Genomic DNA, 24,191 nt, shown 5'->3' with positions numbered 1-24,191 from the left:
CCACGTGATAGTGAGATGAGGAATAGGGAGAGAGAGCATTTAAACACGTGGCTACAGGGATGGTGCAGGCGGGAGGGTTTCAGATTTTTGGATAACTGGGGCTCTTTCTGGTGAAGGTGGGACCTCTACAGACAGGATGGTCTACATCTGAACCTGAGGGGCACAAATATCCTGGGGGGGAGATTTGTTAGTGCTCTTTGGGGGGGTTTAAACTAATGCAGCAGGGGCATGGGAACCTGGATTGTAGTTTTAGGGTAAGGGAGAATGAGAGTATAGAGGTCAGGAGCACAGATTTGACGTCGCAGGAGGGGGCCAGCGTTCAGGTAGGTGGTTTGAAGTGTGTCTACTTCAATGCCAGGAGTATACGAAACAAGGTAGGGGAACTGGCAGCGTGGGATGGTACCTGGGACTTCGATGTTGTGGCCATTTCGGAGACATGGATAGAGCAGGGACAGGAATGGATGTTGCAGGTTCCGGGGTTTAGGTGTTTTAGTAAGCTCAGAGAAGGAGGCAAAAGAGGGGGAGGTGTGGCGCTGCTAGTCAAGAGCAGTATTACGGTGGAGGAGAGGATGCTAGATGGGGACTCTTCTTCCGAGGTAGTACTGGCTGAAGTTAGAAACAGGAAAGGAGAGGTCACCCTGTTGGGAGTTTTTTATAGGCCTCCTAATAGTTCTAGGGATGTAGAGGAAAGGATGGCGAAGATGATTCTGGATATGAGCGAAAGTAACAGGGTAGTTATTATGGGAGACTTTAACTTTCCAAATATTGACTGGAAAATATATAGTTCGAGTACAATAGATGGGTCGTTTTTTGTACAGTGTGTGCAGGAGGGTTTCCTGAAACAATATGTTGACAGGCCAACAAGAGGCGAGGCCACGTTGGATTTGGTTTTGGGTAATGAACCAGGCCAGGTGTTGGATTTGGAGGTAGGAGAGCACTTTGGGGACAGTGACCACAATTCGGTGACGTTTACGTTAATGATGGAAAGGGATAAGTATACACCGCAGGGCAAGAGTTATAGCTGGGGGAAGGGCAATTATGATGCCATTAGACGTGACTTGGGGGGGATAAGGTGGAGAAGTAGGCTGCAAGTGTTGGGCACACTGGATAAGTGGGGCTTGTTCAAGGATCAGCTACTGCGTGTTCTTGATAAGTATGTACCGGTCAGACAAGGAGGAAGGCGTCGAGCGAGGGAACCGTGGTTTACCAAGGAAGTGGAATCTCTTGTTAAGAGGAAGAAGAAGGCCTATGTGAAGATGAAGTGTGAAGTTTCGGTTGGGGCGATGGATAGTTACAAGGTAGCGAGGAAGGATCTAAAGAGAGAGCTAAGACGAGCAAGGAGGGGACATGAGAAGTATTTGGCAGGAAGGATCAAGGAAAACCCAAAAGCTTTCTATAGGTATGTCAGGAATAAGCGAATGACTAGGGAAAGAGTAGGACCAGTCAAGGACAGGGATGGGAAATTGTGTGTGGAGTCTGAAGAGATAGGCGAGATACTAAATGAATATTTTTCGTCAGTATTCACTCAGGAAAAAGATAATGTTGTGGAGGAGAATGCTGAGCCCCAGGCTAATAGAATAGATGGCATTGAGGTACGTAGGGAAGAGGTGTTGGCAATTCTGGACAGGCTGAAAATAGATAAGTCCCCGGGACCTGATGGGATTTATCCTAGGATTCTATGGGAGGCCAGGGAAGAGATTGCTGGACCTTTGGCTTTGATTTTTATGTCATCATTGGCTACAGGAATAGTGCTGGAGGACAGCAAATGTGGTCCCTTTGTTCAAAAAGGGGAGCAGAGACAACCCCGGCAACTATAGACCGGTGAGCCTCACGTCTGTAGTGGGTAAAGTCTTGGAGGGGATTATAAGGGACAAGATTTATAATCATCTAGATAGGAATAATATGATCAGGGATAGTCAGCATGGCTTTGTGAAGGGTAGGTCATGCCTCACAAACCTTATTGAGTTCTTTGAGAAGGTGACTGAACAGGTAGACGAGGGTAGAGCAGTTGATGTGGTGTATATGGATTTCAGCAAAGCGTTTGATAAGGTTCCCCACGGTAGGCTATTGCAAAAAATACGGAGGCTGGGGATTGAGGGTGATTTAGAGATGTGGATCAGAAATTGGCTAGCTGAAAGAAGACAGAGGGTGGTGGTTGATGGAAAATGTTCAGAATGGAGTACAGTCACAAGTGGAGTACCACAAGGATCTGTTCTGGGGCCGTTGCTGTTTGTCATTTTTATCAATGACCTAGAGGAAGGCGCAGAAGGGTGGGTGAGTAAATTTGCAGACGATACTAAAGTCGGTGGTGTTGTCGATAGTGTGGAAGGATGTAGCAGGTTACAGAGGGATATAGATAAGCTGCAGAGCTGGGCTGAGAGGTGGCAAATGGAGTTTAATGTAGAGAAGTGTGAGGTGATTCACTTTGGAGGGAATAACAGGAATGCGGAATATTTGGCTAATGGTAAAGTTCTTGAAAGTGTGGATGAGCAGAGGGATCTAGGTGTCCATGTACATAGATCCCTGAAAGTTGCCACCCAGGTTGATAGGGTTGTGAAGAAGGCCTATGGAGTGTTGGCCTTTATTGGTAGAGGGATTGAGTTCCGGAGTCGGGAGGTCATGTTGCAGCTGTACAGAACTCTGGTCCGGCCGCATTTGGAGTATTGCGTACAGTTCTGGTCACCGCATTATAGGAAGGACGTGGAGGCTTTGGAGCGGGTGCAGAGGAGATTTACCAGGATGTTGCCTGGTATGGAGGGAAAATCTTATGAGGAAAGGCTGACGGACTTGAGGTTGTTTTCATTGGAGAGAAGAAGGTTAAGAGGAGACTTAATAGAGGCATACAAAATGATCAGGGGGTTGGATAGGGTGGACAGTGAGAGCCTTCTCCCGCGGATGGAAATGGCTGGCACGAGGGGACATAACTTTAAACTGAGGGGTAATAGATATAGGACATAGGTCAGAGGTAGGTTCTTTACGCAAAGAGTAGTGAGGCCGTGGAATGCCCTACCTGCTACAGTAGTGAACTCGCCAACATTGAGGGCATTTAAAAGTTTATTGGATAAACATATGGATGATAATGGCATAGTGTAGGTTAGATGGCTTTTGTTTCGGTGCAACATCGTGGGCCGAAGGGCCTGTACTGCGCTGTATTGTTCTATGTTCTATGACAGTGAGAAAGAGCGTCAAAGTCGAAGGCTTGGTGGGAATCTATTTAAATATGTCCAAGCATTGCCGAGGTTTGAAGAGAAGGAAGTGGAAGCCTTTTTCATTTCATTTGAGAAGGGAGCTACACAAATTAAATGGCACAGGACATGTGGGTATTACTGATTCAAACAAAGCTAGTAGGTAGGGCTAATGATGTGTTTGCATCACTACCGGAGGAGGTATCTGGGACGTATGAGGAGGTAAAAAATCCATCTTGGGTGCATATGAACTAGTGCCTGAAGCCTACAGACAAAGATTTAGAAATTTAAGGAAAGAATTTGGTCAAACATACATGGAGTTTGAAAGGCTCAAACAGAGTAATTTTGAGAGGTGGATAAGGGCTTTGAAAATAGACCAAACGTATGAAGCTCTCAGAGAAATTATACTTTTGGAGGAGTTTAAAAGTTCAATTCCTGATGTAGTGAGAACTCCTGTGGAAGAGCAGAGGGTTAAAACTGCGATATTAGCAGCAGAAATGGCAGATGATTATGAATTAGTTCATAAATCAAAGCTTGGTTTCTGACATCAGTTTCAGCCTGTGAAGGATAGAAACTGGGGATATGACAAATACTCAAGTGGTAGAGGTAAAGATCTGATGGGAGATAATAAGGAGAGTGTACCTCAGATTAGAAAAGAAATCCAGGAGGGTGGAAGAGACATGAAAAGTTTCAAATGTTTTCACTGTAATAAACTAGGCCATGTAAAGTCACAGTGTTGGTGGTTGAAGAAAAGCACTGGGAAGGCTGATATGGTAAAACAGGATAAGACAGTGGGGTTTGTTAAAGTGGTAAAGGAAACCCCAAATGAAGCAAAGGAGGTGCAAAAGATTGTACAGACTGATCGAGAGGTGATTGATAAGAACGTGCCAGATCTATTTAAAGAATTTACTTGGGTAAAGTTTACTCGTGTATCAGGAGGAGCAGGTAAAGAAGTCACAATTTTAAGAGATACGGGAGCTAGTCAATCTTTAATGGTAAGAGATGAGGAGTTATGTAGGTTGGGAAGAATGTTGCCAGAAAAGGTGGTAATATGTGGAATTCAGGGTGAGAGGAGTAGTGTTCCATTATATAATATAAGGTTGGAAAGTCCAGTGAAGAGTGGTGAAGTGGTAGTAGGAGTAACAGAAAAACTATCTTGTCCAGGAATACAGTTTATCTTGGGTAATGATATAGCTGGATCGCAAGTGGGAGTGATGCCTACTGTGGTTGATAAGCCAGTGGACAATCAGACAACTGAAGTGTTGAAGGATGAATATCCTGGGATTTTTCCGGATTGTGTAGTAACAAGGTCGCAAAGTCACAGGTTAAGACAAGAGGAGAAATCAAAAAGTGAAGATGAAGTTGAAGTGCAATTATCAGAAACTATTTTTGATCAGATGGTTGGAAAAGAACAAGAACAGGTGGAGGATGAGGCGGATATTTTTAGTTCAGGAAAACTGGCGGAGTTACAACAACAAGATATAGAAATAAAACGAATGTGTCAGAAAGCATACACGGAAGAGGAATCTGCGTGTATACCAGAGTGTTATTACCGTAAAAGTAATATCTTGATGAGAAAATGGAGACCTTTACATATGCAGGCGGATGAAAAGTGGGCAGAAGTTCATCAAGTAGTATTGCCGGTAGAGTATAGAAAGGGGGTGTTGCGAGTTGCACATGAGTTACCAGTGGGAGATCATTTGGGAATGAGGAAAACTCAAGCTAAAATCCAGAAACATTTTTATTGGCCTGGACTACATAAAGATGTAATTAAATTTTGTCAATCATGTCACACATGTCAAGTGATAGGGAAACCTCAAGCAGTGATAAAACCAGCGCCCTTAATACCCATTCCAGCATTTGAGGAACCTTTTACAAGGGTCCTAATTAATTGCGTAGGACCGCTTCCTAAAACGAGAAGTGGGAATCAACATCTTTTGACTGTAATGGATGTGTCTACTAGGTTTCCAGAGGCCATTCCAGTACGTAATATTACAGCTAAAAAGATTGTGGAGGAGTGACTTAAATTCTTTAATAGATATGGACTACCCACAGAAATACAATCGGATCAAGGATCCAATTTTACCTCCAGGTTATTCAAAGAAGTTATGGGTAGCTTAGGAATAAAACAATTTAAATCAACTGCGTACCATCCAGAATCGCAGGGGGCGTTAGAAAGGGGGCATCAGACATTAAAGACAATGTTGAGGGCTTATTGTCACCATTATCCAGAGGATTGGGATAAAGGAATTCCATTCGTACTGTTTGCAATTAGGGATGCACCTAATGAGTCAACCAAATTTAGTCCTTTTGAACTAAAATTTGGTCATGAGGTAAGAGGGCCACCTAAATTGATTAAGGAAAAATTGGTGGGTGAGAAATTGGAAATTACATTATTGGATTACGTGTCAAATTTTAAGGAAAGATTAAATAGAGCAAGTGAATTGGCTAGATAACATTTGAAAGTTGCACAAACTGTGATGAAACGGGTAGCGGACAAGAAATCCTAAGTTCGTAGTTTTGCCAGTGGAGGTAAAGTTTTAGTATTGTTACCAATGGTAGGTGAACCTTTAAAAGCTAGGTTTTGTGGACCTTATCAGATTGAAAGGAAATTAAGTGAGGTGAATTATGTGGTAAAAACACCAGATAGAAGGAAGAATCACCGAGTGTGTCATGTGAATATGCTTAAAAGGTACTTTGAAAGGGAAGGAGAGAAAAAGGAGGAGGTTTTAATGATTCTAACTCAAAGTGACGAACAAAATCCAGATGACTGTGACTTTGACATACCTCAAATTAAATTGGAAAATGAGGATGTTCTTAAAAACTGGGATAAATTGTTGAGTTATCTTCCAGAAGAAAAACAAACTGACCCGACAGAGTTATTGATATCACATAGGCAAGTTTGTGGAGATAAATTGGGAAGTAATAAAATGGCTATACGTGATGTAGATGTGGGAAATGCTGTTCCAATCAAACAACATCCATACAGACTTAATCCTTTAAAATTGGCACAGGTAACAAAGAGATTGAAAGTTTGCTTAAAAATGGCATAATTGAATTGGGTTGCAGCCAATGGACATCACCCATAGTGATGGTACCAAAACCAGATGGTCCCCAACGGTTGTGTGTGGACTATAGAAAGGTTAAAGCAGTTACAAGAACAAACTCTTATCCTATCCCACGTTTGGAGGATTGCATTGAGAAAGTGGGACAATTAGCTTTTATTTCCAAACTGGATTTACTTAAAGGTTACTGGCAGGTACCTTTATCCGAAAGGGCAAAGGAAATGTCAGCTTTTGTGACTCCAGATGGTATATACCAATTCAAAGTTATGCCATTTGGCATGAAAAACACCCCAGCCACATTTCAACGGTTAACTAACAAAGTCATTTCAGGATTACCCAATTGTGCGGTATACATCGATGATCTTGTAATTTTCAGCCAGACATGGAAAAACCATTTAAAACATCTGATGGAGTTATTCGATCGACTTCAGGGGGTGGGTTTGTGATAAACCTAGCCAAAAGTGAATTTGGAAAAGTCCAAGTCACTTTCCTTGAGGAGTTTTCGATACCCTCGAGACAAAGGGAAATAATGTGATTTCTTGGCATGAGTGGATTTAATCGAACATTGGTGAAAACATTTTTTTTGTCGCATGATTGCTCCACTGATGGACTTGCTGAAGAAACTTTGAAAATTTCAATGGACAGCGGAGTTTCAACAGGCATTTGACTGCCTGAAAGCTGTGATAACCAATGCTCCAGTGTTGGAGAATTGCAAGGGACTCTGTGATCAGATTGAACTAAAGTATCTGACTTTAAAGAGAAATGCCGAGGTGTAGAGCAATGGACGGATCGTGCAGAGACCTTCTTGTTCAAAGAGACTGTCAATCATGAAGGATTTCAGTTGGAGGAAGAAGAACGAAAAGAAAATGGACTATATTAATACACCTGTTTGGGTGTGTTGTTTTTTGAAATGATAAAGTATATTTACTGTGTGCACTTCTTTAAGGATGGTGAAAAGGTGAAAAATGAAACCATCTTGAATGATGGTTTAGTTTTTTTTTTGGGGGGGGAGGTGTCATGAGAATGTCGCTTTAAGAAATGGTTAGCTGCTCATGTTACTGCAGTGATGTCACTGTGGGTGGAGCTGAGCTCTGGTTCTGCTTTTTAGTTTCACTTTGAGAAAACCTTGGGGGTGTCTCTGTTTTTTGGTTTCGTTTTTCACTGTGTTGCAGCTGAAGTTAGCCAAAGCAGCTGTACTGTTGATCTCTCTGCCATGAAGGACTATCTCTTGATCATTAGGTGAATTCAGAAATTTAAATGTTTTCAGTATTGAATGTAAACCCTGATGTGCTTCTGTTTAAAGGTTTGTTAAGTCTTTTGGGTGTAAAAGGACATCATACAGTTTACTTAGTGTTGTATTCTTTGGGGGTTATCTTTGAATTAATGGTTGCTAAGATATTCACTGTTTGTTTTATAAAGGTTAACTAGAGTTCATAGAATAAACATTGTTTTGTTTTAAAAAAAGAACTTTTCCATTTCTGAAGTACCACACCTCTAGAGTGGGCCGTGTACTCCCCATACCACAATCTATTAAAAGTTGTGGGTCAGGTGAACTCCATGAAACACTTTGGGGTTCTCTAAACCTTGACCCATAACAAGAATGGCAAAAAAACTATTTTTCCTCTCTCCCTACTTGTGCCCTGCATCTTGCCCCTGCACCTCAACTTTGTCTCTGGCTGTTAGAAATTAGAATCTGCCTTACACCTGCGCACGATGGCCCAAGAAATGCCGGAAAAATACTGAGGAATTAACAGCTTTCGCCATTATTATCTCGTAAAAATCCAACCATTTGTGGTGAAGAAGATACTACATGAGGCCCAAATCTCCCAAAACTGCCTTGTAATGTTCTTGTCCGACGGCCTAATTTATATTATGAGAACACTTGTAGCTAAAGCTATGCACAATTTATTAACATTAGCTGTGGGTCAAATATATACAAAACAACAGATGAATAACAATATAAACATGCCCTGCACCCTAGTCAGTCTGAGGTCACCTGACTCTAACATTCACTTATAGCCTATTGAAACTCTGGTGGTCAGTCGGTGAATTACAACACAACCATGATATCACGACATGCCTGACAATTTATGCTGCTCTGCCATTACTCTCAATACACTGAAAAAAATTGCAACCTTACTGTGACCTGAGTGAAAGCAGAGTCAAGCCAGATCTCAAAAGGCTGAGCAATATGTTTTAAAAGTAAAAAGATTGAAAGGCAGAAGAAGAATCCACTGTGCAGAAGAAAGGAAGAATGAATACAGAATCAAAGGTCATGTCACAAAAAGGGTGAGAAAAATATTGTAAAAAGGCAGAAATTACAATTTAGGCAATCTGGTTCTGCCTGGCATTCCAGAGGGAAGCTGGAAGAAAGCTTCAGAAAGATCTGCAGCTGACTGAGCTCTATTGAGAAAATATTTCTTGAAATCGCAGCCAGAGCTAGATAATTGCCTTCAGGTATTTGGCCCAGTGACTTGTTTGAGGATTTCCTGGGGAATTGATTTCTTTAAAGAGTCAGGTCCATCAGGTCTGATAGGGAAGAAGTGAAAGGATGGTTACGGCGGCGCTAAGTTGAAAGAGAGACATTTTAATTTGTTAATTAATGCAGGAGGATCGTGGCTGAAAATCAGCTTCAAAGAACAACAAAGGCCAGGTTTTGAAACTTTCATGACTCTAAAGCATTGCCCCCAAAAGCATGGTCCTTAATCGGAGAAGTCTGAAACTAGTCAATCCAAGCAGCCATTGTTTAAACGTTTTTCAAGGCAAAGCATGAACGTCATTACAGTGGGAACCCGTCAAAAGCAGCAAGCATGTGGAAACCCGTTGGCCTCACATGGACAGCAGTGCCACCTAGAATGTTTGTAACTTCTTAAAGCTGAACCAACACTTTGGATTTGTATCAGATCATTATTATGAACTCATCCAAGGGCCAAACCTTACAGAACATTGCCCGTCCTGGAGAAGAGAATTTTTAAACAACCAAGTGAAAAGTCGGAAAAGTCCAGATTTACACCTTTAATTTTTAAAAAAATATTTTATTAAGGCATTTATGATTTTTTAACAATAAACAATACAAATACAAATGTACACATAGTTCAGTGCGTAACACATCCCTCCATCTCCCCTTGTTCCCGTCTACTCTAAACACAAAATAGCCTAATTCCCCCCTACACCCAAACCGCCCCCCCCCCCTTATCGAATCTGCTGACAGTTTAGTTTTCTCCGAAGAAGTCGATAAACGGCTGCCACCTCCAGACGAACCCTAACGTGATCTTCTCAGGGCTGTGGTGGTATGTATTAGGGGTCATGTGGGACATCCGCCCAGGTGACCACAAGTACACAGCCTTCGAGGCAGACGGGCATCTATACCACTTCCTAAGGGTCCCATTTGGTGTCACGAACGGCGTCTCAGTCTTCCAACGGGAGATGGACCGAATGGTTGACCAGCACCGTGTATCTCGACAACGTAACCATCTGCAGCCACGATCAGCAGGACCACGACGCCAACCTCCAAAAATTCCTCCAGACCGCTAACGCCTTGAACCTCACATACAACGAGGAAAAGTGCGTTTTTAGCACAAACCGGTTGGCCATCCTGGGATACGTAGTGCGCAATGGGATAATAGGCCCCGACCCCGAACGCATGCGCCCCCTTATGGAATTTCCCCTCCCCCACTGCTCCAAAGCCCTGAAACGTTGCCTGGGGTTCTTTTCATATTACGCCCAGTGGGTCCCCCAGTATGCAGACAAGGCCCGCCCGCTAATACAGACCACTACCTTCCCCCTGTCGACAGAGGCCCGCCAGGCCTTCAGCCGCATCAAAGCGGATATCGCAAAGGCCACGATGCACGCCATCGACGAGTCCCTCCGCTTCCAGGTCGAGAGCGACGCCTCCGACGTAGCTCTGGCAGCCACCCTTAACCAAGCGGGCAGACCCGTGGCCTTTTTCTCCCGAACCCTCCACGCCTCAGAAATCCGCCACTCCTCAGTGGAAAAGGAAGCCCAAGCCACAGTGGAAGCTGTGCGACATTGGAGGCATTACCTGGCCGGCAGGAGATTCACTCTCCTCACCGACCAACGGTCGGTAGCCTTCATGTTCGATAATGCACAGCGGGGCAAAATTAAAAATGACAAGATCTTAAGGTGGAGGATCGAGCTCTCCACCTTCAACTGCGAGATCTTGTACCGTCCCGGAAAGCTGAACGAGCCGTCCGATGCCCTATCCCGCGGCACATGTGCCAACGCACAAATAGACCGTCTCCAAGCCCTCCACGAGGACCTCTGCCACCCGGGGATCACTCGGTTCTACCATTTTATAAAGTCCCGCAACCTCCCCTACTCTGTGGAGGAGGTCCGTACAGTCACCAGGAACTGCCACATCTGCGCGGAGTGCAAACCGCACTTTTTCAGGCAGGATAGAGCGCACCTGATCAAGGCTTCCTGCCCCTTTGAACGCCTCAGTCTGGATTTCAAAGGGCCCCTCCCCTCCACCGACCACAACACATACTTCCTGAACGTGGTGGACGAGTACTCCCGTTTCCCCTTCGCCATCCCCTGCCCCGCATGACAGCGGCCACAGTCATTAAAGCCCTTGGCACCATATTCACACTGTTCAGTTGCCCCGCATATATCCATAGCGACAGGGGGTCCTCCTTCATGAGTGACGAGCTGCGTCAGTTCCTGCTCAGCAAGGGCATAGCCTCGAGCAGGACGACCAGCTACAACCCCCGGGGGAACGGGCAAGTAGAGAGGGAGAACGGCACGGTCTGGAAGACCATCCTACTGGCCCTACGGTCCAGGGATCTCCCAGTTTCCCGGTGGCAGGAGGTCCTCCCGGACGCTCTCCACTCCATCCGGTTGCTGCTGTGTACCACCACTAACCAAACGCCCATGAGCGCCTCCTTGTCTTCCCCAGGAAGTCCTCCTCCGGAACGTCGCTGCCGACCTGGCTGGCGGCCCCAGGACCCACCTTGCTCCGGAAACATGTGCGGGCGCACAAGTCGGACCCGTTGGTCGAGAGGGTTCACCTCCGCGCGAACCCGCAGTACGCCTACGTGGCGTACCCCGACGGCCGACAGGACACGGTCTCCCTGCGAGACCTGGCGCCCACCGGCAACACACACACCCCCCCCCCCAACACCGATCATCCCCTCCCTGCCACCGGCGCACCCCGCGACCGCCCCCTTCCCGGGAGGATCGGTCCTCATCCCATGCCCGCCCAGGAGTAAAACAGGAACAAATACCGAAACGCTCCCGGAGACGACAACGCCGGAACAAGCACCTGCACCACCACCGGGGCTGAGGCAATCGACGAGGAAGACCAGACCGCCCGCTCGACTCGTGGCATCGGCGTGACACCAAGAATGTTGTTGGACTGTAACAAAAAAAATTTTCTCTTACTAATATTGTAAATAGTTTCACAAACCTTGTACATAGCCCAGTGTAGGGCTAAAACTGTAATAACGTGCCCAAAATTTTCCTCCCAGGGCCAGCCTTGTAAACCCCTACCACCATGCGAACCACCACCCCGCAGGGTTCATTTTTAACAAGGGGTGAATGTGGTGGTATGTATTAGGGGTCATGTGGGACTGTGAAGCCGTGATGCTATTGGCTGACAGATCCCGGGTCCTGGTTGGCTGTTGACTCCTGGCTCCACCCTGAAGGCGGAGTATAAGAACCCGAGTTTCTCCCCGCTGCTTCATTCTGTTGCTGAACTGCTGGGGACAAGTCTCGCTTAATAAAGCCTCATCGACTTCATCTCTACTCGTCTCTCTCGTAAGTCATTGTGCGCTACAAGGGCGAACTTAATTTTCTCAAGTCTGAGAAACCCAGCCATGTCACTAACCCAAACCCCTGGTTTGGGGGCTTCGAGTCCCTCAATGCTAATAAGATCCATCTCCGGGCTACCAAGGAGGCAAAGGCCAAAACGTCAGCCTCTCTTGCCCCCCTGGACTCCCGGATCTTCCGACACTCTGAAAATCGCCACCTTTGGACTCGTCACCACCTTTGTTTTTCGTACCGTGGACATGACATCTGCAAATCCCTGCCAGCATCCCCTAAGCTTCGGGCATGCCCAAAACATATGGACATGGTTTGCTGGCCCTCCCGCACACCTCACACACGTGTCCTCAATCTCCAAAAATCTTGCTCATCCGGGCCACCGTCATGTGTGCCCGGTGAACCACCTTGAATTGTATCAGGCTGAGCCTGGCACATGATGAGGACGTGTTGACTCTGCTCAGAGCATCCTCCCACAGACCCGCCTCTAACTCCTTACCCAGCTCATCTTCCCATTTATGTTTTATCTCACCTATCTGGGTTTCCTCCCACTCCATGAGTTCTTTATAGATATCCGAAACCTTCCCATCTCCCACCCCCATTTGAGAAACTACCTTGTCCTGTATGCCCTGTGGTGGTAGAAGCGGAAAGGTGGAAACAAAATCCTTTTTCTGCAGATATCGAAACCCATTCCCTCCCGGCAATTCAAACTCCTCCTCCAAACAGGGAAAGCTCCCATCAATAAATAGAACCCCTAGCCTCTCAATCCCTGTTCTTTGCCACCTCCGAAACCCCCCATTCCAGCCTCGCCGGGACAAATTGGAGCCCACACTGACGCTCCCTTCACTCCCATATGTTTCCGCCACTACCTCCAGACTCTCAGGGCCGCCACCACCCCCACCACTGGGCTAGTGGAGTATCGGGCCGGCAAGAACAGCAGAGGAGCCGTTACCAATGCCCCCAAACTTGTGTCCTTACATGATGCCGCCTCTACTCGCCCTCACACTGCCCCCCTCCCCTCGGCTTTGCTCCACAGGACTCTCCTTACTCGCGGGGTTTTACCCGCCCACACAAAACCAGAGATCACCATATTCACCCGCTTAAAAAAGGCCTTTGGTATGAAAATAGAGAGGTACTGGAAAACAAACAGAAACCTCAGGAGGACCGTCATTTTTACAGTTTATACCCTTCCCGCCAGTGACAGCGGGATCATGTTCCACCTCCGAAAGTCCTCCTTGATTTACACCTTTCATACTGGTGAGGAACTTGCTGATGAAATATTCGTAATGCACCACATTGAGGTATCCTCAATCAGCGTGGATAAAATATTAAAGCCTTTGACGAATATTTTAATCTTCAGGTTAGGGAGGACATAAAGCTTGAAAGGAAGCACAGAAACCCACCGTAAGGTGCCAAAAAAACAAATAAATTACTCTAATAAACCACACAAGGTGCTGTAGTGGCAGGGAACTTTCCAGAAATCTCAAAAATATATATTTTTGAAAATTGCGATATAATTGCAATAGCAGGTGATAGTGCGGAGTGAGCAGCTAGCTGTGAATGAAGGAAAATTGTCTAATGTAACCCAAAAGAAACAAACCTTTCAAAAGGAAAAATAAATCAGATAGAGAAATGTTTGTATTTCAGCAGAATTAGAAGACTTGAAACACAAGATTCAAGCAGAGTACCTAACTTTGAAGACACAAGCCGGGGTCAGCAGGCGTCAGCTGACTTACGGGAGTGACATGGGAGGAGCAAAAAAGCTAGACAGGGGTCTAGCGGGGGGGAAGGGGGGGGAAGGGTTGCTGCTGCACTGGCCGAAAGGGAATGGGACACAGAAGAGGTGGTCGGGACGGGGGTCCCCCCTCTGGGGGACTGGAGGGTGAGGGAGGCATGGACACGGGACTGGCCCAGAAAAGGAGATGGCTAGTCGGCGGGGCGTGGGGGGGGGGGGGTGAGAGCCCCTCCAATCCGGCTGATAACGTGGAACGTGAGGGGCCTGAATGGGCCGGTGAAGAGGGCTCGAGTGTTCGCGCACTTAAAGGGACTGAAGGCGGACGTGGCCATGCTCCAAGAGACACATCTGAAGGTGGCGGACCAGGTCAGGTTAAGAAAGGGATGGGTAGGACAGGTATTCCACTCGGGACTGGACGCGAAGAATAGAGGGGTGGCAATATTGGTGGGAAAGCGGGTGTCATTTGAGGCCAAGACTATTGTAGCGGACAATGGAGGGCGATATGTAATGGTGAGCGGTAGGCTGCAAGGGACGTGGGTGGTGTTGGTAAACGTATACGCCCCAAACTGGGATGATGCAGGATTCATGAAGCGCATGTTGGGGCGCATTCCGGACCTGGAGATAGGAGGCCTGATAATGGGAGGGGACTTCAATACAGTGTTGGATCCAGCACTGGACCGCTCCAAATCAAGGACTGGAAAGAGTCCGGCGGCGGCCAAGGTACTTCGGGGGTTTATGGATCAGATGGGGGGAGTGGACCCATGGCGGTTTGCAAGGGCGCAGGCCAGGGAATTTTCTTTCTTCTTCCATGTACACAAAGCCTACTCCTGGATAGATTTCTTTGTTCTGGGTAGGGCGCTCATCCCGAGGGTGGAGGGGACGGAGTATTCGGCTATAGCCGTTTCGGACCATGCCCCGCACTGGGTGGAACTGGAGCTGAGAGATGAGAGGGACCAACGCCCGTTGTGGCGGCTGGGTGTGGGACTGCTGGCGGACGAGGTGGTGTGTGGGAAGGTGAAGGGGTGTATCGAAAGGTACTTGGAGGCCAACGACAACGGGGAGGTGCGGGTGGGGGTGGTATGGGAGGCGTTGAAGGCGGTGATCAGGGGAGAGCTAATTTCCATTAGGGCTCATAGGGAGAAGACAGAGGGTATGGAAAGAGAGAGGTTAGTGGGGGAGATTTTGAGAGTGGACAGGAGATACGCAGAGGTCCCGGAGGAAAGATTACTTGGGGAAAGACGACGGCTCCAGACGAAGTTTGACCTGTTGACCACAGGGAAGGCGGAGGCACGGTGGAGGAAAGCGCAGGGGGCGACCTACGAGTATGGGGAAAAGGCTAGTCGGATGCTGGCACACCAGCTCCGTAAGAGGATGGCAGTGAGGGAAATAGGGGGAGTCAAAGATGGAAGGGGAGCCACGGTTCCGAGTGCAACGAAAATAAACGAGGTATTCAAGGCCTTTTATGAAGAGCTGTACAGATCCCAGCCCCCAACGGGGGAAGAGTGGATGAGACGATTCCTAGATCAGCTGAGATTCCCGAGGGTGGAGGATCAAGAGGTGGCTGGTTTGGGGGCACCAATTGGGTTGGAGGAGTTGAGCAAGGGTTTGGGGAGCATGCAGGCGGGGAAGGCCCCGGGACCGGATGGATTCCCGGTGGAGTTCTACAGGAAGTACGCAGACCTGTTGGCCCCGCTACTGGTGAGGACCTTTAATGAGGCAAGAGAGGAGAGGACCCTGCCCACGACAATGTCGGAAGCGACAATTTCTTTGATCCTAAAGCGGGACAAGGACCCACTGCAATGTGAATCGTACAGGCCGATCTCGCTCCTCAATGTGGATGCAAAGTTGCTGGCAAAAGTGCTGGCCACGAGGATCGAGGACTGTGTCCTGGGGGTAATCCATGAGGACCAGACGGGATTTGTAAAGGGCAGGCAACTAAACACCAATGTGCGGCGGCTCTTAAACATGATAATGATGCCATCGGAGGAGGGAGAGGCGGAGATAGTGGCAGCTATGGACGCGGAGAACGCCTTTGACCGAGTAGAGTGGGAGTACCTCTGGGAGGTGGTGCGTAGGTTTGGGTTCGGGGTAGGGTTTATCAATTGGGTTAAGCTCCTTTACAGAGCCCCGATGGCGAGTGTAGTCACGAACCGGCAGAGATCGGAGTACTTTCGACTGTACCGAGGGACGAGGCAGGGGTGCCCCCTGTCCCCCCTGTTGTTCGCATTGGCGATCGAACCATAGGCCATGTCACTGAGGGAGTCTAATAAATGGAGGGGGGTGGTCCGAGTGGGAGAAGAGCATCGGGTGTCACTATATGCGGATGACCTGTTGCTGTACGTGGCGGATCCAATGGAGGGGATGGTGGAGGTCATGCAGACTCTAAGGGAGTTTGGGGAGTTTTCGGGCTATAAGCTCAATGTAGGGAAGAGTGAGCTCTTTGTATTACAGGCGGGGGACCAAGAAAGAGTGATAGGGGACCTACCGCTGAGGAGGGCGGAGGGGAGCTTTCGGTATCTGGGGATCCAGATAGCCAGGAGTTGGGGGACCCTGCATAAACTGAATCTGACGAGGTTGGTGGAGCAAATGGAGGAGGATTTCAAAAGATGGGACATGTTACCGCTCTCGCTGGCGGGTAGAGTGCAGTCGGTCAAAATGGTGGTCCTTCCGAGGTTTCTGTTCGTGTTTCAGTGCCTTCCCATCGTGATCACTGAGGCCTTTTTTAAGAGAATAGGCAGGAGTATTATGGGGTTTGTGTGGGCGATTAAGACCCCGAGAGTAAGGAGAGGGGTCCTGGAAAGCAGTAGGGACCGAGGAGGGTTGGCGCTGCCAAACCTGGGGAGCTATTACTGGGCAGAAAATGTGGTGATGATCCGCAAGTGGGTTATGGAGGGAGAGGGGACGGCATGGAAGAGGATGGAGATGGCGTCCTGTAAAGGAACGAGCCTGGGGGCGTTGGTGACGGCACCGCTGCTGCTCTCGCCGACAAAGTATACCACGAGCCCGGTGGTGGCGGCAACGCTAAGGATCTGGGGCCAGTGGAGACGGCACCGGGGTGCAATGGGAGCATCGGTGTGGTCCCCGATCAGGGGTAACCACCGGTTTGTCCCGGGGAAGATGGACGGGGGTTTCCAGAGCTGACATTGGGCGGGGCTTGGAAGAATGGGGGACCTGTTCATCGACGGGACGTTTGCGAGCCTAGGGGCACTGGAGGAGAAGTTCGAGTTAGCCCCGGGAAATGCCTTTAGATATATGCAGGTGAGGGCTTTTGTGAGGCGACAGGTGAGGGAATTCCCGTTGCTCCCGGCACAAGAAGTTCAAGATAGGGTGATCTCGGGTGTATGGGTCGGGGAGGGCAAGGTGTCGGAAATACACCAGGAGTTGAAAGAAGAGGGGGAAGCGCTGGTAGAATAGTTGAAGGGTAAATGGGAGGAGGAGCTGGGGGAGGAGATCGAGGAAGGTCTGTGGGCTGATGCCCTAGGTAGGGTTAATTCGTCCTCCTCGTGTGCCAGGCTCAGCCTGATACAATTTAAGGTGGTCCACAGAGCGCACTTGACGGGGGCGAGGTTGAGTAGGTTCTTTGGGGTAGAGGACAGATGTGGAAGGTGCTCAGGGAGCCCGGCGAACCATGTCCATATATTTTGGTCATGCCCGGTACTGGAGGGGTTCTGGAGAGGCGTGGCGGGAGCAATATCTCAGGTGGTGAAAGTCCGGGTCAAGCCAAGCTGGGGGCTAGCAATATTTGGAGTAGTGGACGAACCGGAAGTGCAGGAGGCGAAAGAGGCCGGCATTCTGGCCTTTGCGTCCCTAGTAGCCCGGCGAAGGATCTTGCTAATGTGGATGGAGGCGAAGCCCCCCCAGCCTGGAGGCCTGGATAAATGATATGGCTGGGTTCATAAAGTTGGAGAGGATTAAGTTCGCCTTGAGAGGGTCTGCGCAGGGGTTCTACAGGCGGTGGCAACCGTTCCTAGACTATCTTGTGGAGCGTTAGAGGAAGGTCGGTCAGCAGCAGCAGCAACCTTGGGAAAGGGGGGACTGCCTGGGAGGGTGGATGAGCAAGAGATAACATGAAGGGTTGGGGAAACTGGCACGTACGGGTGAGGGCCAGTGTACAAAGCTGTGTAAATATATCATTTTGCCATGTATATATCTTGCTCTGCGCGATTTCTCGTTTTTTTTGGTTACGGGGGGGGGGGGGGGGGGGGGGTTATTGTTTGTAAGGGAGAAAAATTGTGTTAAAAAACTTTAATAAATATATATTTTTTTTAAAACTTTGAAGACACACGATAAACTAAAATCTTCAGTGAACCAAAAAACTTCAAGATCTGAACAAACAAATTTCTGAGGTGTCACAAAAAGGCTTTGAAAGACACAGAAAGTTTGAGAGCTGTAATAATTGTGCGTAGACTTGCATATTTCCAGAAAAGCACAAGGAGGAAATAACAACTCTGAATTCCATTGTTGCCAAATCAAAGTTGGAGTTGGAAAAACTCATCCAGAAGTACATCCAGGAGCAAAAGCATGCAGAAAAGGTACTCAAAGAAGTTGCTGCCCTGAAAGACACTTTGAAGAACCAATATGTCGCCCTGAAAAAATTTGAGGGAGTTAATAAAAATGTTGAATCCTACTTCATAAAAAGTAGTGTTATAACTATCAGTAGCGACAAAGCAATGCACTGAAATGCACAGTAAGATGACAAGAGCGGAACAAGAAAATAAACAGTTGAAAGAACAGCTGATTGCCCTTCAAGATCAAATGCAAAAAGAATATGTAACCCTTCAGCAGCATGAAGAAATGAAGACTGTCTTGAATAGCAGAATGGAAGAAAAGCAGACCAAAGTCAACAATTCTGTTGAATTACAAGAAAATTCAAGATGAAGTGTTTGAGGTTTGGGGAAATCTGTTGAAGTGCTTTCGCTTGCTACAAAGATCCCTGAGGTCAAAGTTTGTTCCTCTGGAAAATTACAAAGACAAGCAAAATTAATTTACGTCATGCTGATTGAATTGAAGAACTGTTTGGCAGAGAAGACTCAGCAGTATTCAATAATCAAGAGAAACTAAGAGATGCAAAATAGTGATTGAAAAGCTGAAAGAAGCAGAAGAGTGGAAAAGAGGAGGCACTGAAAGTAAAATCTGTAGAGCTTCTCAAGCTGCGAGCAGACAATGGAACTATGAGTAGAAAATAAGAGAGTAACCAAACTAAAGCTGTGAAGCAAGTCAAAATAAAGGTTCCGCTTTTGAAATATTAACATTGAAATATTGAAAGAACAAAGAACAAAGAAAAGTACAGCACAGGAACAGGCCCTTCAGTCCTCCAAGCCTATGCCAACCATGCTGCCCATCTAACCTAAAATCTTCTACACTTCTGGGGTCCGTATTCCTCTATAATCTTTTTTTAAAAATAAGTTTCGAGTACCCAATTCATTTTTTCCAATTAAGGGGCAATTTGGCATGGCCAATCCACCTACCATGCACATCTTTGGATTGTGGGGACAAACCCCATGCAAACACGGGGAGAATGTGCAAACTCCACACGGACAGTGACCCAGAGGCGGGATGAAACCTGTGACCTCGGCGCCGTGAGGCAGTAATGCCAACCACTGCGCCACCGTGCTGCCCTATCCCTCTATAATCTTTATTAGTGTCACAAATAGGCTTACATTAACACTGCAATGAGGTTATTGTGAAAATATTCCCATCCTATTCATGAATTTGTCAAGGCACTCTTTAAACATCACTATCATACCTATTTCCAACACCTCCTCTGGCATGGAGTTTTAGGCACCCACTAACCTTTGTGTAAAACACACCCCTCGCACATCTCCTCTAAACTTTGCACCTCACACCTTAAACCCGTGTCCCCTAGTAATTGGCTCTTCCAGCTTGGGAAAAAGCTTTTGCCCCTCATAAGTTCTATCAGGTCGCCCTTCAATCTCCATTGTTCCTGTGAAAACAAACCAAATTTATTCATCCTCTTCTCGTAGCTAACGTCCTCCATACCAGGCAACATCCTGGTAAACCTCTTCCATATCCTCGCCAAAGCCTCCACATCCTTCTGGTAGTGTGGCGACTAGAATTGAACACTATATTCTAAGTATGGCCTAACTAAGGTTCAATGAAGTTCAATGAGATCACCTCTCAGCCATCTAAACTCTAGGCTCAGTCTTCTCAATCTCCCCTCATAGGAGAATCCCGCCATAGAACATAGAACACAGAAAATACAGCACAGAACAGGCCCTTCGGCCCACGATGTTGTGCCGAACCTTTGTCCTAGATTAATCATAGATTATCATTGAATTTACAGTGCAGAAGGAGGCCATTCGGCCCTTTGAGTCTGCACCAGCTCTTGGAAAGAGCACCCTACCCAAACTCAACACCTCCACCCAACACCAAGGGCAATTTGGACATTAAGGGCAATTTATCATTGGCCAATTCACCTAACCCGCACATCTTTGGACTGTGGGAGGAAACCGGAGCACCCAGAGGAAACCCACGCAGACACGGGGAGGACGTGCAGACTCCGCACAGACAATGACCCAAGCCGGAATCGAACCTGGGACCATGGATCTGTGAAGCAATTGTGCTATCCACATTGCTACCGTGCTGCCCTTAAGAACAAATAAATCTACACTATATCATATTCCCGTAATCCATGTACCTATCCAACAGCTGCTTGAAGGTCCCTAATGTTTCCGACTCAACTACTTCCACAGGCAGTGCATTCCATGCCCCCACTACTCTCTGGGTAAAGAACCTACCTCTGATATCCCTCCTATATCTTCCACCTTTCACCTTAAATTTATGTCCCCTTGTAATGGTGTGCTCCACCTGGGGAAAAAGTCTCTGACTGTCTACTCTATCTATTCCCCTGATCATCTTATAAACCTCTATCAAGTCGCCCCTCATCCTTCTCCGCTCTAATGAGAAAAGGCCTAGCACCCTCAACCTTTCCTCGTAAGACCTACTGTCCATTCCAGGCAACATCCTGGTAAATCTTCTTTGCACCTTTTCCAGAGCTTCCACATCCTTCCTAAAATGAGGCGACCAGAACTGTACACAGTACTCCAAATGTGGCCTTACCAAAGTTTTGTACAGCTGCATCATCACCTCACGGCTCTTAAATTCAATCCCTCTGTTAATGAACGCGAGCACACCATAGGCCTTCTTCACAGCTCTATCCACTTGAGTGGCAACTTTCAAAGATGTATGAACATAGACCCGAAGGTCTCTCTGCTCCTCCACAATGCCAAGAACTCTACCGTTAACCCTGTATTCCGCATTCATATTTGTCCTTCCAAAATGGACAACCTCACACTTTTCAGGGTTAAACTCCATCTGCCACTTCTCAGCCCAGCTCTGCATCCTATCTATGTCTCTTTGCAGCCGACAACAGCCCTCCTTACTGTCCACAACTCCACCAATCTTCGTATCGTCTGCAAATTTACTGACCCACCCTTCAACTCCCTCATCCAAGTCATTAATGAAAATCACAAACAGCAGAGGACCCAGAACTGATCCCTGCGGTACACCACTGGTAACGGGGATCCAGGCTGAATATTTGCCATCCACCACCACTCTCTGACTTCTATCGATTAGCCAGTTTGTTATCCAACTGGCCAAATTTCCCACTATCCCATGCCTCCTTACTTTGTGCAGAAGCCTACCATGGGGAACTTTATCAAATGCCTTACTAAAATCCATGTACACTACATCCACTGCTTTACCTTCATCCACATGCTTGGTCACCTCCTCAAAGAATTCAATAAGATTTGTAAGGCAAGACCTACCCCTCACAAATCCGTGCTGGCTATCCCGAATCAAGCAGTGTCTTTCCAGATGCTCAGAAATCCTATCCTTCAGTACCCTTTCCATTACTTTGCCTACCACCGAAGTAAGACTAACTGGCCTGTAATTCCCAGGGTTATCCCTAGTTCCTTTTTTGAACAGGGGCATGACATTCGCCACTCTCCAATCCCCTGGTACCACCCCTGTTGACAGTGAGGACGAAAAGATAATTGCCAACGGCTCTGCAATTTCATCTCTTGCTTCCCATAGAATCCTTGGATATATCCCGTCAGGCCCGGGGGACTTGTCTATCCTCAAGTTTTTCAAAATGCCCAACACATCTTCCTTCCTAACAAGTATTTCCTCGAGCTTACCAATCTGTTTCACACTGTCCTCTCCAACAATATCGCCCCTCTCATTTGTAAATACAGAAGAAAAGTACTCATTCAAGACCTCTCCTATCTCTTCAGACTCAATACACAATCTCCCGCTACTATCCTTGATCGGACCTACCCTCGCTCTAGTCATTCTCATATTTCTCACATATGTGTAAAAGGCCTTGGGGTTTTCCTTGATCCTACCCGCAAAGATTGTTCATGCCCTCTCTTAGCTCTCCTAATCCCTTTCTTCAGTTCCCTCCTGGCTATCTTGTATCCCTCCAATGCCCTGTCTGAACCTTGTTTCTTCAGCCTTACATAAGTCACCTTTTTTCTCTTAACAAGACATTCAACCTCTCTTGTCAACCATGGTTCCCTCACTCGACCATCTCTTCCCTGCCTGACAGGGACATACATATCAAGGACACGTAGCACCTGTTCCTTGAACAAGTTCCACATTTCACTTGTGTCCTTCCCTGCCAGCCTATGTTCCCAACTTATGCACTTCAATTCTTGTCTGACAACATCGTATTTACCCTTCCCCCAATTGTAAACCTTGCCCTGTTGCACGTACCTATCCCTCTCCATTACTAAAGTGAAAGTCACAGAATTGTGGTCACTATCTCCAAAATGCTCCCCCACTAACAAATCTATCACTTGCCCTGGCTCATTACCCAGTACTAAATCCAATATTGCCCCTCCTCTGGTCGGACAATCTACATACTGTGTTAGAAAAGCTTCCTGGACACACTGCACAAACACCACCCCATCCAAACTATTTGATCTAAAGAGTTTCCACTCAATATTTGGGAAGTTAAAGTCGCCCATGACTACTACCCTATGACTTCTGCACCTTTCCAAAATCTGTTTCCCAATCTGTTCCTCCACATCTCTGCTACTATTGGGGGGCCGAAAGAAAACTCCTAACAAGGTGACTGCTCCTTTCCTATTTCTGACTTCAACCCATACTACCTCAATAGGGTGATACTCCTCGAACTGCCTTTCTGCAGCTGTTATACTATCTCTAATTAATAATGCCACCCCCCCCCCACCTCTTTTACCACCCTCCCTAATCTTATTGAAACATCTATAACCAGGGACCTCCAACAACCATTTCTGCCCCTCTTCTATCCAAGTTTCCGTGATGGCCACCACATCGTAGTCCCAAGTACCGATCCATGCCTTAAGTTCACCCACCTTATTCCTGATGCTTCTTGCGTTGAAGTATACACACTTCAACCCATCTCCGTGCCTGCAAATACTCTCCTTTGTCAGTGTTCCCTTCCCCACTGCCTCATTACATGCTTTGGCGTCCTGAATATCGGCTACCTTAGTTGCTGGACTACAAATCCGGTTCCCATTCCCCTGCCAAATTAGTTTAAACCCTCCCGAAGAGTACTAGCAAACCTCCCTCCCAGGATATTGGTGCCCCTCTGGTTCAGATGCAACCCGTCCTGCTTGTACAGGTCCCACCTTCCCCAGAATGCGCTCCAATTATCCAAATACCTGAAGCCCTCCCTCCTACACCATTCCTGCAGCCACGTGTTCAACTGCACTCTCTCCCTATTCCTAGCCTCGCTATCACGTGGCACCGGCAACAAACCAGAGATGACAACTCTGTCTGTCCTGGCTTTCAACTTCCAGCCTAACTCCCTAAACTTGTTTATTACCTCCACACCCCTTTTCCTACCTATGTCGTTGGTACCAATGTGCACCACGACTTCTGGCTGCTCACCCTCCCCCTTAAGGATCCTGAAGACACGATCCGAGACATCCCTGGCCCTGGCACCCGGGAGGCAACATACCTTCCGGGAGTCTCGCTCGCGACCACAGAATCTCCTATCTATTCCCCTAACCATTGAATCTCCTACAACTATTGCTTTTCTATTCTCCCCCCTTCCCTTCTGAGCCCCAGACCCAGACTCAGTGCCAGAGACCTGGCCGCTAGGGCCTTCCCCCGGTAGGTCATCCCCCCAACAGCATCCAAAACGGTATACTTGTTTTGAAGGGGAACGGCCACGAGGGATCCCTGCACTGTCTGCCTGTTTGTTTTTTTCCCCCTGACTGTAACCCAGCTATTCTTGTCCTGTACCTTGGGTGTGGTTACCTCCCTGTAACTCTTCTCAATCACCCCCTCTGCCTCCCGGATGATCCGAAGTTCATCCAGCTTCAGCTCCAGTTCCCTAACACGGTCTTTGAGAAGCTGAAGTTGGGTGCACTTCCCGCAGGTATAGTCAGCGGGGACACCGGTGGTATCCCTCACCAC

Source organism: Scyliorhinus torazame, chromosome 10 (genome assembly GCF_047496885.1).
Source record: "Scyliorhinus torazame isolate Kashiwa2021f chromosome 10, sScyTor2.1, whole genome shotgun sequence".
Lineage (NCBI taxonomy): Eukaryota > Metazoa > Chordata > Chondrichthyes > Carcharhiniformes > Scyliorhinidae > Scyliorhinus > Scyliorhinus torazame.
Note: the sequence above shows the minus strand (reverse complement) of the source record.